The sequence below is a fragment of the Portunus trituberculatus genome, chromosome 15, assembly GCF_017591435.1.
Source record: "Portunus trituberculatus isolate SZX2019 chromosome 15, ASM1759143v1, whole genome shotgun sequence".
In the NCBI taxonomy this organism is placed as follows: Eukaryota; Metazoa; Arthropoda; class Malacostraca; order Decapoda; family Portunidae; genus Portunus; species Portunus trituberculatus.
The window spans coordinates 3,951,129-3,966,128 of record NC_059269.1 but is presented as its reverse complement, the minus strand read 5'-3'; the positions used below and the strand labels follow the sequence as shown (position 1 = coordinate 3,966,128).

The window sequence follows — 15,000 nt, the reverse complement described above, 5'->3', positions numbered from 1 at the left end:
TCACTCATTCTCTCTTATTGGTTAAATGAAGATCGGATGAAAGAGCGCAGTAAAAACCAGACAACTGTACGCATCTGCTTGCCCTTCATTAACCTGATCTCGTCTTCCATGCACGGCTTCTCATTTACACAAGGTTGCTGCTTTGGGTGGCGCGCCTAACCTCAGTTACCGACTGAAGACTAGTTTTTGCTTTTATGTAATGTTTGTCTGTTTTATAACAAATTTCAAGTATTATTGTTAATATCAGGTGAAAAGTGTAAAATCATATAATCGAAACAGGTTGTGTGTGGGAAGAAGCAACCATTGATGAAATTGTTAAACTATTACAATCATTTGTCTCGTATTGCTTTAATTAATGAAATTGATATGTAATCACCAGGTAAACATGTCCAAAATCATATAGAATGAACATATTACGTATGGAAAGATGTGTTACACTGATATATGATAATGTTTTGCGACTTACCAAAGGAACCTTGCACGGACTTTCCACACTATCAAAAGGTTTTCCGTCATACTCTTTTAATCCTAAGCATTATTCAATAGAATTGTAACTCGTGAGTTCTACAGAATAGTGATAATTTCATGCTACTTGTTAGAGCGACAAGTGACTAAACTGTAGACCTATGATTATAAATGCACTCAATGTTGCTTAGGCAAGAGTTGAGCCTTACCTTTGCCGGCAAGACACAGAAGTCACAGGAACAGGTCGTATGTTTACTCAATCTCCATAATCTGGCTGGGGCAACATTGAGGTAACTGCCTCTATCACTGTCTCCGAAGGTGTGGCGATGACAGAGTGGCGGGACTAAGGTAACCAGACATACTGCGACAAACCTGAGATGGTGTTCCTCGCAAGATATCTAGTTTACCGGTCTATTCTAGTGAATATGATAGTGAATATCTGTTTGACCTTTACTGTACAAAGCTCCTGAGATAATTTAACTGGTTTGTAAATGTGTATATATGAATAATCTGGGAGGCGTGTACCTGTGTTCTAGCGGTGTGGTTTATGATGGCCCTAGACGCGCCAGCCCAGCGCATCTTTCTGCATCACTGTACAGACTATTTGCACTTAGTAGATGAATTATACAGAGGCTCAACTTCCTCCCAGCTGATGTACTCTTGTGATACAATTACGCGCCATTGGGTGTCTAGAGAAAATAGCAGTGGCTGAATTTATTGTTACTGCAAGGTTGAATATATTCATATTGAAATAATATGTCAGCCAAGCCATTCATTGGCTGCCTCCATATGTTTGTTCTAATGGAAATTATTGATGTTTTGCTCCCATTAGACTTTCCATTAAACAGGAAGGTAACTGAGAATAATTTGAGACTTTGAAGACTGGTCCGCATTTGTTTAGATCCCGCGAGGTAATGACAGATGCCATTTAGATCTTATCATCCTGTGTGTTATTATCTTTGCCTACTTTCATGTTCTGTGTAAATTTAACTTTTGCCAAACTTGGTAATCACAGTGATCCAAGAATGTATCTATGAAATATGCTTCGTTAAAATTTCCAGAAATATAGGTTCTTCATAAGGCTGTTTGATTATCTCTGTTGGGATGCCTTGTAACCAGCATAATGTAATCTCAACCTACAAGGAGATAAGAAGAATGGTCCACGAATGTCGAGATCTAAGTCTTTTTTTACTGATATTAGTTGGCCCTGGGCAAGTTAACCTCCTTATGCAGTACAAGGTGTGTCGCGCATAGAGAACAGGTAAACATCAACACGCCAGCAATACAAAGCTTATCTTTAACCATGATCCACACTAACGAGGAAACAAAAAGTGCAGCATAAACGAAGCATCAACTAATTCTTTAAACGCTGTTCGGTTTAGTGACTACAAAGTTTTCCCTCTTGTTCTACTGAGATTTCACTGTTCTGCGTCACCCATTCACCCATCGCATATTCTGGCAAAGAGTAAAGCTAAAGAGTCCACAGTGCTTTATAGTAACACTTATCTTGCTGTCTTCATGTTGTCTACTTATTCACCTTTATCTATTTATCTGGGTTTATTTTTTCATTTTCTATCTTTCTACTTATCTGTATCTTATCTACCTACCTACCAATGTATCTATCTTTCTATCTATCTATCTGTCTGACTATCTATCTGTCTGTATGTTTGTCTTTCTATCTATCTATCTGTATTCTTGGTTGGTTCATTTTCCTTTTTTTCTTACTGTACCATCCTATGTAATGACTCCCTGTGAATAACATGTTCTATCACAAATGCAGTGACCCACAATTCCTTCAGTCTCTATCAGTATTCCGTTGTTGTGGCATAGTAATATCACCAGTATTCCTTAGCGGGTTCGCACGACGTAACCATCTCTGCGCTTCTTGTCTTGTAGTACTCACGGCGGCATCGCTTTTTGCCGTGTTTTACTGCCCATCATAAAAGAGAAACCATCGCAGTAAATGAATGTCCCAAGCCTTAGACACTTACTTTGCTGGGCACTTACCTGCTCACAACAACAGGTGCAATTTAGAACACAAGGAACTGCTGTGTCTTTTATAGGACTCAGGGAAGGTTTCTCTCGTAAGGGTTACTGCGATGGCCCGCGTGTGCGTGTGTTTGTGCAAGCTAACGACGAGAATGATACGAATAACTGTCCGCAGAAGAAAAAGAAAAGTTGACAAGAATTTATGTATTTTACTTTATTCTATAACTTATTTTCTATGTTGCTGTGATATGTCGTGACTGAGATGTGGCGGTTATCGAGTGGTATGGAGCCGTCTTTCTGTCCCTAAGTAGGATATGACGCATGGATATCTAATTCATTTTTCTCTTAACACATCGAACACCTATTCTATCCTACATATTACTGTAAAGTTCTTTGTAAGCTTAAATTGAATCTCCGGTATCGTATATATTTGTTTCAGGGAGCTCACGAAACCATGCGCAGAGGTTGGTAAGCTTGACCTCAAGTGTGAACAGCACCTGTGAGTCGGTCATGATGTGTTTGGTCCCTTTTATTAATCTGGGAATCAATACAACCTTTTCAGTGCTACCCTTACAAAGAATAAGAACACTATTGCCTCCAGGTCGAGCAAGTGTCCCGGAACAAGCTTATAAGACCTGCATGTAAGGCCTGGTAGCATTGGTTTTCTTCATCCGTGAGCAGTTATGTCTAGGAGTGTCTGCCATCAGCTCCCATTATGACCTGTTTCAAGATTACACACAAATAATGGGATTTTTATTTAACTTCATTAAAGAAGAACCATTTTGTATAGTTAGAATATTAATCAGAGTTCTTGAGTGCAGCATTAGTTAAGAAAAATATTGTATTTCACTTTTGAAATAAAATAAAGATTCTTTAAAAATACACTTTCTCGAGCGATAAATATTTTTATATCATCATTCTTCTTCTATTCCTGATTCAAGCGTTTGTAAACTTAGAGAAAAATATTATCATATTTCTCTATTCAACTTTTTGTGTCGGTCAGACCTGTTAGAAAATCAAAGATAATAATTAGGATATGTTCTTTACTTAAAGAAAAATCATTATTTATAGTCTGAGTACTATTTAGAGTTACTAGAAGTGCAGTATAGATAAGACTCATCATCTATTTCAACCTGAAATTGGAACATCAAAAAACAAACACACATCTCTCTCTCTCTCTCTCTCTCTCTCTCTCTCTCTCTCTCTCTCTCTCTCTCTCTCTCTCTCTCTCTCTCTCTCTCTCTCTCTCTCTCTCTCTCTCTCTCTCTCTCTCTCTCTCTCTCTCTCTCTCTCTCTCTCTCTCTCTCTCTCTCTCTCTCTATATATATATATATATATATATATATATATATATATATATATATATATATATATATATATATATATATATATATATATATATATATATATATATATATATATATATATATATATATATATATATATATATATATATATATATATATATATATATAGTTTTCATATCAACATTTCTTTTCCTGATTTATTTCTTTGTAAACTTAAAGGAAATTTTTAATCGCATTTTTTCGACCTACATATATGATCTTTATATGAACTTTCTATTTTCTTAGTTGTTTGTTACCATAGTGGAAATCTTTTAATGGAATTTTTTTCATTTTTCTTTTTTTGTAATGATCCTGAACCTGTGTTAAAGAAATCGAAAAGAAAAATTCAAAATCTGATAATTACACCTAGAAGTTACCTTTCTGCATTTTGCATAATGATGAGCAAACGTTTATGATGGATTGGGAATGATGTAATAAGGAAAGAAGCTTGCCAATGCGAGGATTACTACTCTAGGAAGCCAGGAACTTGTCTGGATGAGTAGACAGTAGAATGTTTTCCTCCATACGTGCCAGAAAGAAATATAGGTTAGATGCGTCGTGCTTAGTTTTTTACATCATGGTAAAGAGTCATCATAAGGTAAGGCGTCCAGAAGTCTTGCTGGCTTTCTCAGGAGGCGCTTGGCGTGGCTGCCGGTACTTGGCTCTCTGGGATTTGCCTCCATTTGGCCGTGCTCACCGAGGTGTGTGACACTTACTCAGGATTTCTATGATTTATTTTGCATTAATGGAGGAATAAGCTAATGCACAAAAAATAAATGCATGAATAATTACTACCAGAGTCGTATTAAAAGGATGTGGACTTGTTTACAATGGTTTTATTATGTGGCTTGTGAAATTAACAGTGATGTTGGCTGGAGTGAGGGGGGAAGGTTTTTCTGGTGCGTGATTTGAGTGGGTTCTATGCCAAAGGTACTTTTCACGCGAGAAACGAACGGGGAAGACATGGACCAGCAGCCGCCTTAGTTATTTCTTGATGGGGTGAAGATAATGATTGAGAGTGGAGAGAAGTGAGAGAAGAGAAGGATAGAAGGGAGTATAGTAGGGATAATTAAAGTGTGTGTGTGTGTGTGTGTGTGTGTGTGTGTGTGTGTGTGTGTGTGTGTGTGTGTGCATTATCTATCTTTATTAAGCAGGATATAAATCTAACACGTGTTATCCTGTTTTGATAAATCTACTTTTATTCAAAGAATCTTGAAATGAATAATCTTTCCATATACCATCTCCGTATATATAACTCTCCTCTCTCTCTCTCTCTCTCTCTCTCTCTCTCTCTCTCTCTCTCGCGAGGTCACAGGGTAACGCTTGGGTACGAACCGTCGCTGTCCTCCGTCCGGTCAGCCTGACTGAATAGCTCAACTAATCCTCTCTAACGAGGTCGAATGGCTTGCAACAGTCCCTTAAGACGGCCAGATCAATCCAGGGACTCTCGTAGATTAGTTCAATGTAGCACAATTAGTACGTCTGGAAATGCTGAAGAACTAACGCTTTGTTCATATGATTAACGTTGTCCTCCTCGTAGTCAGAGCAGTTCCAGCGCTGGTTCTGATAAACGAGGTCGTCCCTTCGCTACCAAGTCTGGCTTATGAAACTCCCCCGCTGGGAATAAATAATGACAACTATCACTTAGAGCGAGGGTCAGTTAAAGGCCAAACTTCAGTTATATTTCCTCCATAAAATACTTAAATTCTTAAATGTTTACACTATATGGGAAAAAAATTATCCTGTCTGTGTTGCTTTTCTTCATTGGTATGCTTATTTCACTGCCATAAAGCGTCCTGCCAGTCTCCAAGCAGAAGACGAACAGCAGAAAGCGGAGCGGAGTTCGTTTCAGTGTCCTTATACATCCCAGCAAAGCCTTCCATTCATCCTCTCAAACAAGGCAGCCGTGCTAGAATAAAGCAGGAAAAACAAACTATATCACAGTGTTGAATCAGAAATACAAACTACTTGTTCTCATACAAAGAAATGTTTGTCTAGGAGTCACCCTGTCTGCCATGAGTGACTTCTGAAGACACCTGTTTAACCTCTGCGCTCGCCAGCTCACCACCACGCGTTACCCATGTCCTTCCCCCACCAGACAGACTCACCTGCCCTCCCGGTAAAGGTCAGCGCGCAGTTCCCTCCCTCACATGGCCAGGCGTCAGTGTAGTTCAGTGTGTATCGTGTGGTTCATTGCCCCGTGTTCAGAAAACCTTTTGCTCTCCCACCATTACTATATTCAAAGGTTACAGATGTGATTAGACAAGTCCTCAAAAGTGTTCCTTCCGTTAATAGTATACAGACCTTATCAATCTGTCACTAGAACTATAAAAGCATCCTTAAAAGTTCCCTTCACTTCAACTGGAGCGACAGAGAAGTGTTTCAGAATACGGAACATGCTCGGAACCTCAGAGTGCGTTTCGCCATCCGGAGCCTACAGTGACCGCAGAGCTAGTCATAATTCAGTGGGGTGAGGCGACTCGCTATACCTTTTCTTGTGAGTTAAGCTTACCATCTCGGGCTTCTGGACGTTGTATCTAAGATTATCTATATAAATTGACCACAATAAATATCCGTTTCAAGCAGAAGGACCCCGTTGTGACCTAATCTGTGCCTGCTGCGGGTTACGAATGTGGCGGCGCTGACCAATGCAAGTCCGTCTGTGTGGTGGCAGGACAGTCGGCTATACTGGTAAGGATGGGTTATGTTTAGGATTGAGACTGCTTTTGTTTATGACTCATTATTGTTGATGTTTCTACCGATGCCACCAACGCCTATTACTGCTACAACTACTACTGCTACTGTTACTACCACTACTACTACTACTACTACTACTGCTATGATTCTGTCGTTAGTCACACCAAGATTAGAAAACAACACCGGATATCTTATTAATGTTTAGTTTATTTCTTTTTTAGACTTCACCTTACAGTGTAGTAGTAGTAGTAGTAGTAGTGGTAGTAGTAGTAGTATAGTAGTGGTAGTAGTAGTAGTAGTACAGTAGTGGTAGTAGTAGTAGTATAGTAGTGGTAGTAGTAGTAGTAGTAGTGATAGTAGTAGTAGTAGTAGTAATGGTGGTGGTTGTAGTGGTGATTGTAGTTGTAGTGGTAATTGTAGTTGTAGTAGTAGTAACTAGTAGTAGTGGTTCTCTCTCTCTCTCTCTCTCTCTCTCTCTCTCTCTCTCTCTCTCTCCCTCTCCCTCTCTCTCTCATCAACATTCAGTCAGGGGAAAGATCCTTCACGTTGACATTCTCCTGAAGCAATCACTCACCACATGCCTGGGCGCCCTCTCCCCTCTCCCGGACGCAGCAAATGCCGGCTCGTGCTCCAAGGGTGGGGATGCAGGTGCTGGCTTGACTTTTTAATGACTTGAGGTACGAGAAGATTGGTGGGGGAATGTAGTACGCAGCGAGCAATAATGATTATGATTGTGGTGATGGTTTTACTATCCCTGTGATACGACTTGCTTAGGTAGCATTTTCACTCTTCTAGGTGTTATAAAAGAAAAGAAAATGAGAGTATATCTATTTTTTTTTTTTTTTTCAATGGAGTGAAATCATTTTTTTTTTTCATATTGGTATTAAAAATTAAGAAATAACGGAATATATTAAAAAGAACTGATGAATATGTGTTCGTTTTAGGTGTCATAAAGCCTGAAAACTAGAGTATGCAAAGCTTTTTTTTTTTTTTAGCAACTGAGGGAAACGATACCTACTCTTTCTAATGTTCATAAGAATATGTAGACCAAACTATCTGTGTCTGTGGGAACTAAATAGTTGTTAGGTTGAAGTTCTTGGTAAGTATCCCTTGTATTCTTTAAAGTGACCTTTTACTATAAACAGAGAGTATATCGTAATAATAAAAACTCGTGTGGCCCGCATGGGAGTCGAACCCACGACCTCCGCGTTATCAGCACGGCGCTCTAACCAACTGAGCTAACGGGCCTAAGGAGCCTTAGAAAAATACTGTTGCAAATCGCAATTTTTTCTGATACTACTACTACTACTTCTTTTACTACTACTGTGCATTATTTTTTCAGACTTGGCAACGTTGTAAGCATCAGTTTCCTGTTCCCTTTGATGTGGACGCACGGCAGCCAAAGCGCTGGGTCGAGGTAAGCCAACAACCTTTGTATGAAGTGCCACCGCTAACTGACCTAACCTAACTGCAGACAAAAGCAGCATGAGCAACCATGCACGTACATCTGTCTGCGTTTGAATGCTGCATGACGCGCTCATTTATTACCCTCAAGACGCATCTCTTTATTACCTTTAATGCACTGGCTCTAGTAAAATTCTAATGGAATTGTGTTCTTGTAATAGCTACTACTTGTAATCTAGATGTACATCAGTAAGGGGCGTTGTTTTGGCGGACCGGATTGTAATTGCTGCAAATGGAAGTTAAGGCAGTAAGATACTTAATGCACTTTATTTCCACTGCATATTTAGCAAGAATAGTCGTTCACTGACAACTAGGATGGAGATTCAATGCTTTTTTTGTAAGTCGTGTGACAGAAGCAAAGGTAGCCAGAGACTTTTTACTTTTCCTAACTCCACTGCATAGTTAGCAAGAATCGCCGTGTTCACTGATAACCGAGAAATGTGAACTCGGTGTCTTATCAGTAATGTGTTTTAGCGAGAGGCGTTACAAGTAGTCACTTACTTTTACGAAAACACCGAACTAGTGCAGCTCCACCCTCCTCCTGCTCCTCCTCCTCCGCTTCCTCCTCTCGTGCCCTCAATAAGGCCGAGTGACTTCACAGAAACGGCAGTAATTGAACGCCAAGGAGCTGCGCCTGACGACTTAATGTGCGGGTAGCTCAATTAATGATCCGCGTACAGGAGCGAGGATTAGTGCAACGCGCGTCATAAGCTGCCCTGACGGATGGTTTATTCTAAAGGCGAGACCCATAATGGCAGGGGGTGATAGTGTAGTTTAAGCTGCTGACTACATTCTGAAAGGGCGAGAAGGGAAAGGAGGAGAGGATGGGGATGCTATGATAGGTGAAGTAGTTACTCTTACCTTTGTTTTTGCTCCTTTTCTTTATGCTGCTTTCTTGCCCCCTTTTTTGTCATTACTTTTGGTTAATGAGTGGTGGGGTCACTGATGATGGTGTACGGAGGAGGTGGCCGTGGTATGCTGGTGACTTGGTGTTAATGTCCTTGTTGGTGTACTTGGTGATAGTGGGAGAGGTGGTGGTGGTGGTGGTGGTGTTGGTGGCAGATAATTGCCTTTCTCCGAGTGTACTAAGTAGTGCTTGTGGTCAAGTTTATGTGCCGGCGACGTGACCCTATCTCGGAAAATATTATGTTGATTGTAAATTCCTGCCTTGATTACAATTGCCGACGCCGTTTTTTGTGCGGCAATTAATGCGAGAGATTCTATTAACTCTCTGATCTTTACTTCAAGTCCCTCGGCTTCTCTCGTGTGTATGCAGCATGCTGAATATTTACTCAAGTTATTTTTTTATGTCATTCTTTCAATATCACTCGTTTACTCTTCCATTTAGAGACCGGTTAACTTTCTCCCGGTGTGTGCCATGTATATATATTTTTTTCTTTCCTCGTTGATGTCACACCTCATTTACATGATTTACAGAGCTACTCTTATCTCGCGGACAGGTGTGAGGGGCCGCAAGAAGCCAGGGGAGGGGCCCGTCCTGCCTCTTCATCCTCTCACACGTCAACTTTTTTTTTTTCCTCTCCTTTCATACATATATATTTTCGGTGGACTGTGAGTGTGACGTGTTTATGTCTGCCTTGCCTCGGCCGCCGCTTTGGACACACGGCATTGGGTGCGATACAATTTGAGTGACTCTGTGTGTGCGTTTGTGAGGAGGTCGGAGGATAAACTTTGTGTGTGTGTGTGTGTGTGTGTGTGTGTGTGTGTGTGTGTGTGTGTGTGTGTGTGTGTGTGTGTGTGTGTGTGTGCGTGCGTGTGCGTGCGTTTGCGTGCGTGCGCGCCCACGCGCCTTAAAAAAAATCAAGAACCAGCTTCAGGAAAGATTCACCACTTCACTTTTTTGCCCGTGGTGAACCCTTTGATCCATTCTGGCGAGAGTTCGTGTCTAGCAAGCAAACTCATCTATGAATCAACTTCCTGGCAAAACAGTGTTCGGGGTAATGTTAACATCCAATGAATGACCGGCACCCTGCACGTAACCGTCACCCTGAGTCGTATTCTAGAGGGGGTTTGATTACACGAGGTGGACTTAAAATACAACAGGAAGAAAAATTTGCACTGGAATGACCAGTCTTGTGGTGTATGATGCTCTAACCTTATTTGTTGAGCAATTAAACCCACACCTACTCCGCCCGACACACAAATTTACACAAACTCACACACACACACACACACACACACACACACACACACAAGCTAGCTAGCGGTACCACCAAATGCCCCCCACGTGCCACCACCCTCATCTGTCAGACTGGACGGCCGCCCCACAGGAGCCCCGCCACCCGCCACCCGCGACCCGCGCCAGACACCAATTACCCCCGCCCGGCTCATTAATCCAGCCTCCTTCAGCTCCTCCCCCTCGCATCCCTCGCCTCCAGCTCCTCTACTCCTTCTTCTATGTCTCAGCAATCATGTGTCATTATGCACCATTTATCTTTTTGTCATATATCTTTTTTTTCGAAATTTGCTTGTGTGTTTTAGCTCTCTCTCTCTCTCTCTCTCTCTCTCTCTCTCTCTCTCTCTCTCTCTCTCTCTCTCTCTCTCTCTCTCTCTCTCTCTCTCTCTCTCTCTCTCTCTCTCTCTCTCTCTCTCTCTCTCTCTCTCTCTCTCTCTCTCTCTCTCTCTCTCTCTCTCTCTCTCTCTCTCTCTCTCTCTCTCTCTCTCTCTCTCTCTCTCTCTCTCTCTCTCTCTCTCTCTCTCTCTCTCTCTCTCTCTCTCTCTCTCTCTCTCTCTCTCTCTCTCTCTCTCTCTCTCTCTCTCTCTCTCTCTCTCTCTCTCTCTCTCTCTCTCTCTCTCTCTCTCTCTCTCTCTCTCTCTCTCTCTCTCTCTCTCTCTCTCTCTCTCTCTCTCTCTCTCTCTCTCTCTCTCTCTCTCTCTCTCTCTCTCTCTCTTTACCTGTTTGTCTGTCTTTGTGATAGGGAGCGTGTGTAGTTGTGCATTCGTCTTTGTGTAATGTTGGTTGGCTTCGCTCTGTGTGTGTGTGTGTGTGTGTGTGTGTGTGTGTGTACACACACACACACACACACACACACACACACACACACACACACACACACGACTACAAGTCAAAAAGTGGTATGATTTTGCGATTTGATCCTCTTTTTATTTGATAAGCATAACCTTTTGCATGACAATCCCGGCATGAGAGAGAGAGAGAGAGAGAGAGAGAGAGAGAGAGAGAGAGAGAGGACGATAACCACGAATAAAAAAAAAAAAATATGAAGCGCTACCAGTTACTGTCTAGAACCGTTCAGAAAAGCATTGAGACAGTGTGAAGCGTTCTGAATCAGTATGTAGCGCTTCGATCACTTACCTCACTTAAGGGCACATGAAACTTTACCTTGAAACTAATCAGGTGGCTTGAAAAATTATAACATTTGCGCTAACCTTGACTTCCTTCTCAGAATTCATAGGTGGTAGGCCGTATCACCTGCGAGGCGCTCTTGTCTTTATGCTACAGTGCTTCCCGCTATGAATAATTAATTGGAAATCGACAACTGTCCTTTCTTAATCTAATAGAACTACGTCTTCGCGCGCGCCAGTTGTCATTATCGCCTGTCCACTGCCCAATCAACTCGTCCTTGATGTCATTCCCGCCAACGAATTGATCCTTGAATTTATGTTCGTTTCCACTTACCAGGCAAAAACGGAGCAAACAGTTGTTCAGTTCAGATAGTGACGAGACACGCACGCAAGCAAAAAGAAGATAAAAATTGTGAAAGTAAAAAAATGCTGCTCAGGGCACGCACCTTTCATGCAGAGAAGAGATCAGATGGTGTGAAGCTCCTCAAAAACACACGTAGGTTACTAAGTCGATACAATAATACATGAAGAGTTACAAATTAAGTCGCAAATTAGAAGGAGAATATCAATGCGCCTTTAATTCTCAAAATTCGGAAACAATAAAAATGGCCTTAAATTGTATGAGAGATTTGATTTTCAGATTATTTTTCTCTTAGTTTTACCAAACTTGCTCCGCTATTTTTTTTTTTTTTTTAGTTTTTCTTAGTTTTTAGTCTTGATTATCCTGCTTTATCTAACATTCATGCTGGAATTAAGGTGTAAAGCGTTTTTCATCCGTACACGTTGTAATTAACCTGTCATATATTCTACTGCAGATTTGAGGAATAACAATAAAATCAGCAAAAATAGAAAATGACGATGTATTCTTTCTTCCATCTCTCTCCTGGAGACACAATTGATTTATATTAAAATGCCGCCTCGGGGAAAAAAAGGTTCAATGTGGGGAACGAGTTCTGGCTGCCGACAGTCTCCACGATAAGGCTTCCCTCCACTACTGACAGGCATTGTTTGCCAAAGGTTTGGGTAAACAAATAGTTGTATTGAGATATATACACAAAGGGAAAAAAGAACAAGCAAGTAAGATTTTCATTAATTTATGGAGTTATCCTCGCCATTCGTTAGACGTGTGGCGTGCTTTTCTTTAGTGGACAGGACGGTCTGCTTGAATGAGGTAAAAATTTGGTGATGAAAAAACACGATATGTAGGATTATCATTATCTCCTTTTCCTTCAGAATTCTCTGAATCTTGGCTTCTCCTTCATCCTGCTACACTTCAACAACAAATTTCACCCACATAGAAACCACATATAGAAATTTTGAAGATCATAATAACTCTTAATGGTTCAATAGGATCTTACTAAGTTGTAATGATAATCTGTAAATACCAAAAAGAATAGTTAGAAGTCCTTTACACACAGCTGGGTGACCGTATTGGAGCCAGAATCGTGCAGTACAAATCTGGAGGATCTTAGAATAGAAAGCCTTGCTCAGACGGGCAGCCAGTCTACCTGTAATTAGGTGTTCTTGTTCTTCAACACGTGTTTTGTGAGTACAGAACACGAATACCTAATTGGCATGTCGGTAAAACGTTCAGTCAAATTTGTAACCAAGATCAGTATGAAAATGTAAAGTCCTGGTCTGCGGGTGTTGAAACTGCCTACAGCTAACTCCGTTTGCAATAGAGCAAAGCCAGTACTCGTTAATTAGCACACAGTGACACACACGGGCAGGTGGACAGGACAAACTTATCAGATATTTTGAATCTACATCTCAGAAGTTAATAATGATGATGATAATTATCATCGCGTTCGTTTTATAGTGATAATGATAACTATTCTTATTTTTATTATTATTGTTATTATTATTACTATTATTATTATCATTATTACTATTAGTATTATTGTAATTATTATTATTATTAGCATCATCATAATTATCATTATTGTGTTCTTATTATAATAATAATTATTATTATGATTATTATTGTTATTATTATGATATTTATTATTATTTTTATTTCATTATTATTATTATTATTATTATTATTATTATTGTCATTATTATTATTACTATTATTATTGTTATTATTATTATTATTATCATTATTATTGTTATTGTTATGATGATTATTATTATTATTATTATTATTATTATTATTATTATTATTATTATTGTTATTAGCATTAGCATTAACATTTAGCATCATCATCATCATCATCATCATCATCACTACTACTACTACTACTACTACTACTACTACTACTACTACTACTACTGTTGTTACTACTACTACTACTACTACTACTACTACTACTACTACTACTACTACTACTACTACTACTACTACTACTACTTCTACTTCTACTACTACTACTACTACTACTACTACTGCTACTATTACAACTATTATTTTGTGATTATACTTATTATCATAGTAGAAGTAGTAGTAGTAGTAGTTATAGTAGTAGTAGTAGTAGTAGTAGTAGTAGTAGTAGTAGTTGTTGTTGTTGTTGTTGTTGTTGTTCTAGTAGTAATAGTATTATTAATAATAATGTTCATGATCATAATAGTGGTAGTAATAATAATGAAAATTATAATAGTAATAATAATAATAGTAATAATAATAATAATAATAATAATAATAATAATAATAATAGTAATAATGATTATATAGTAACAATAATGATGATGATAATGATAATAAGAAATATATTAAAAAGTAAATAAATAACTACTATATGTCTAACAAAATACACAGTAAATAAAATGTGATGACATTTAACTCCTGATATCTCAAGATGCTCTATTCTCATTTTATGCTTGTGATTCGAAGCGCCTTCTCTGCAAACTCCCCTCTTCGTGCACAGAAAGCCAAATACACCACATAATTATACAGTACAGCCTCTTGAGGGAGTCGTAGTATGGCAGCTGTACAGAGACAGTGACGTGGACAAACCCCGGGAGATCTACCTAATGTGAAGGAAGGCCTTAGTTTGGTTGCTTCAGGCTTCCCGTACAGAGCTCTGGCACGGCTCCAGACCACAGATTGTGTAAAAGAAGAGGGTTAGATTTTTTGGCAGAGTGCACGTATCTGTACTCTGTTCATCATTGGCCTTCGCTTCTTCGGTCCTCGTCCTCGTCCTCATCCTCCTTTCTTTCAGTGTTTTTGTTTTGCTATGCTATTTATTTCTTTTCTCTGTCGTCAATTGTCTTCTTGTCAGTCTCATTGTCAGTTCATCCTTAGTCTTTTTGTGGTTTAAGTCTGAATACTCGTCTTTTTCTTCTGTATTCTCATTCTATTATCTTCATCAGTTATTTTTCATCATCTCTTTCCTCTTTCTCTTCCTTAATTTCTTAGGCAGTCTTTTCCTTGCTTCCATTTACAGTCAATTGGCGTGAAAGGAGGAAATGTGAGATCTCAAGGACATCTCTTTCTTTCCTTCTTTTTTTCCGCGGCTTCAGCAGGTGATTATTACTTTGAGAAAAGATCATTGTAATTCTCTCCCTCCTCATCTTAATTTGAAGCCTGTGCAGGAACCAGTTACTCTGATCACTTATCCAGAGGCGAGTCAACACGTAGCTCACTCAACCCGCGCGCGTATTTTAACACCGAAAAAAAAAAACAAGACGGGGAAAAAAGAAAAAAAGTCAGTGCAGAACAACGGGGAAAAAATATCACTCCTTTACTATTAAAACTTTTCCAAGCAAAAATTAT

The 15,000-nt window shown here is 39.5% G+C and overlaps 1 long non-coding RNA gene and 1 other non-coding gene across 5 annotated transcripts in view; one reads left to right on the top strand and one right to left on the bottom strand.

Moving 5' to 3' along the window:
- Positions 1 to 5,975: 5,975 nt before the first annotated feature.
- LOC123504028 overlaps positions 5,976 to 15,000 on the top strand; it is a 41,003-nt gene continuing 31,978 nt past the window's right edge. Inside the window, exons 1-3 of one of the 4 annotated variants that reach the window (XR_006674686.1) lie at positions 6,256 to 6,297; positions 6,387 to 6,491; positions 7,840 to 7,914. This is a non-coding gene — a long non-coding RNA (uncharacterized LOC123504028). Of the gene's footprint in view, positions 6,492 to 7,839; positions 7,915 to 15,000 lie in introns of all 4 variants that reach the window. The other 3 variants (XR_006674684.1, XR_006674683.1, XR_006674685.1) reach the window with 3 other exon arrangements.
- On the bottom strand, positions 7,672 to 7,745 carry Trnai-gau. Its single transcript has one exon. It is a non-coding gene; the product is annotated as a tRNA-Ile (tRNA).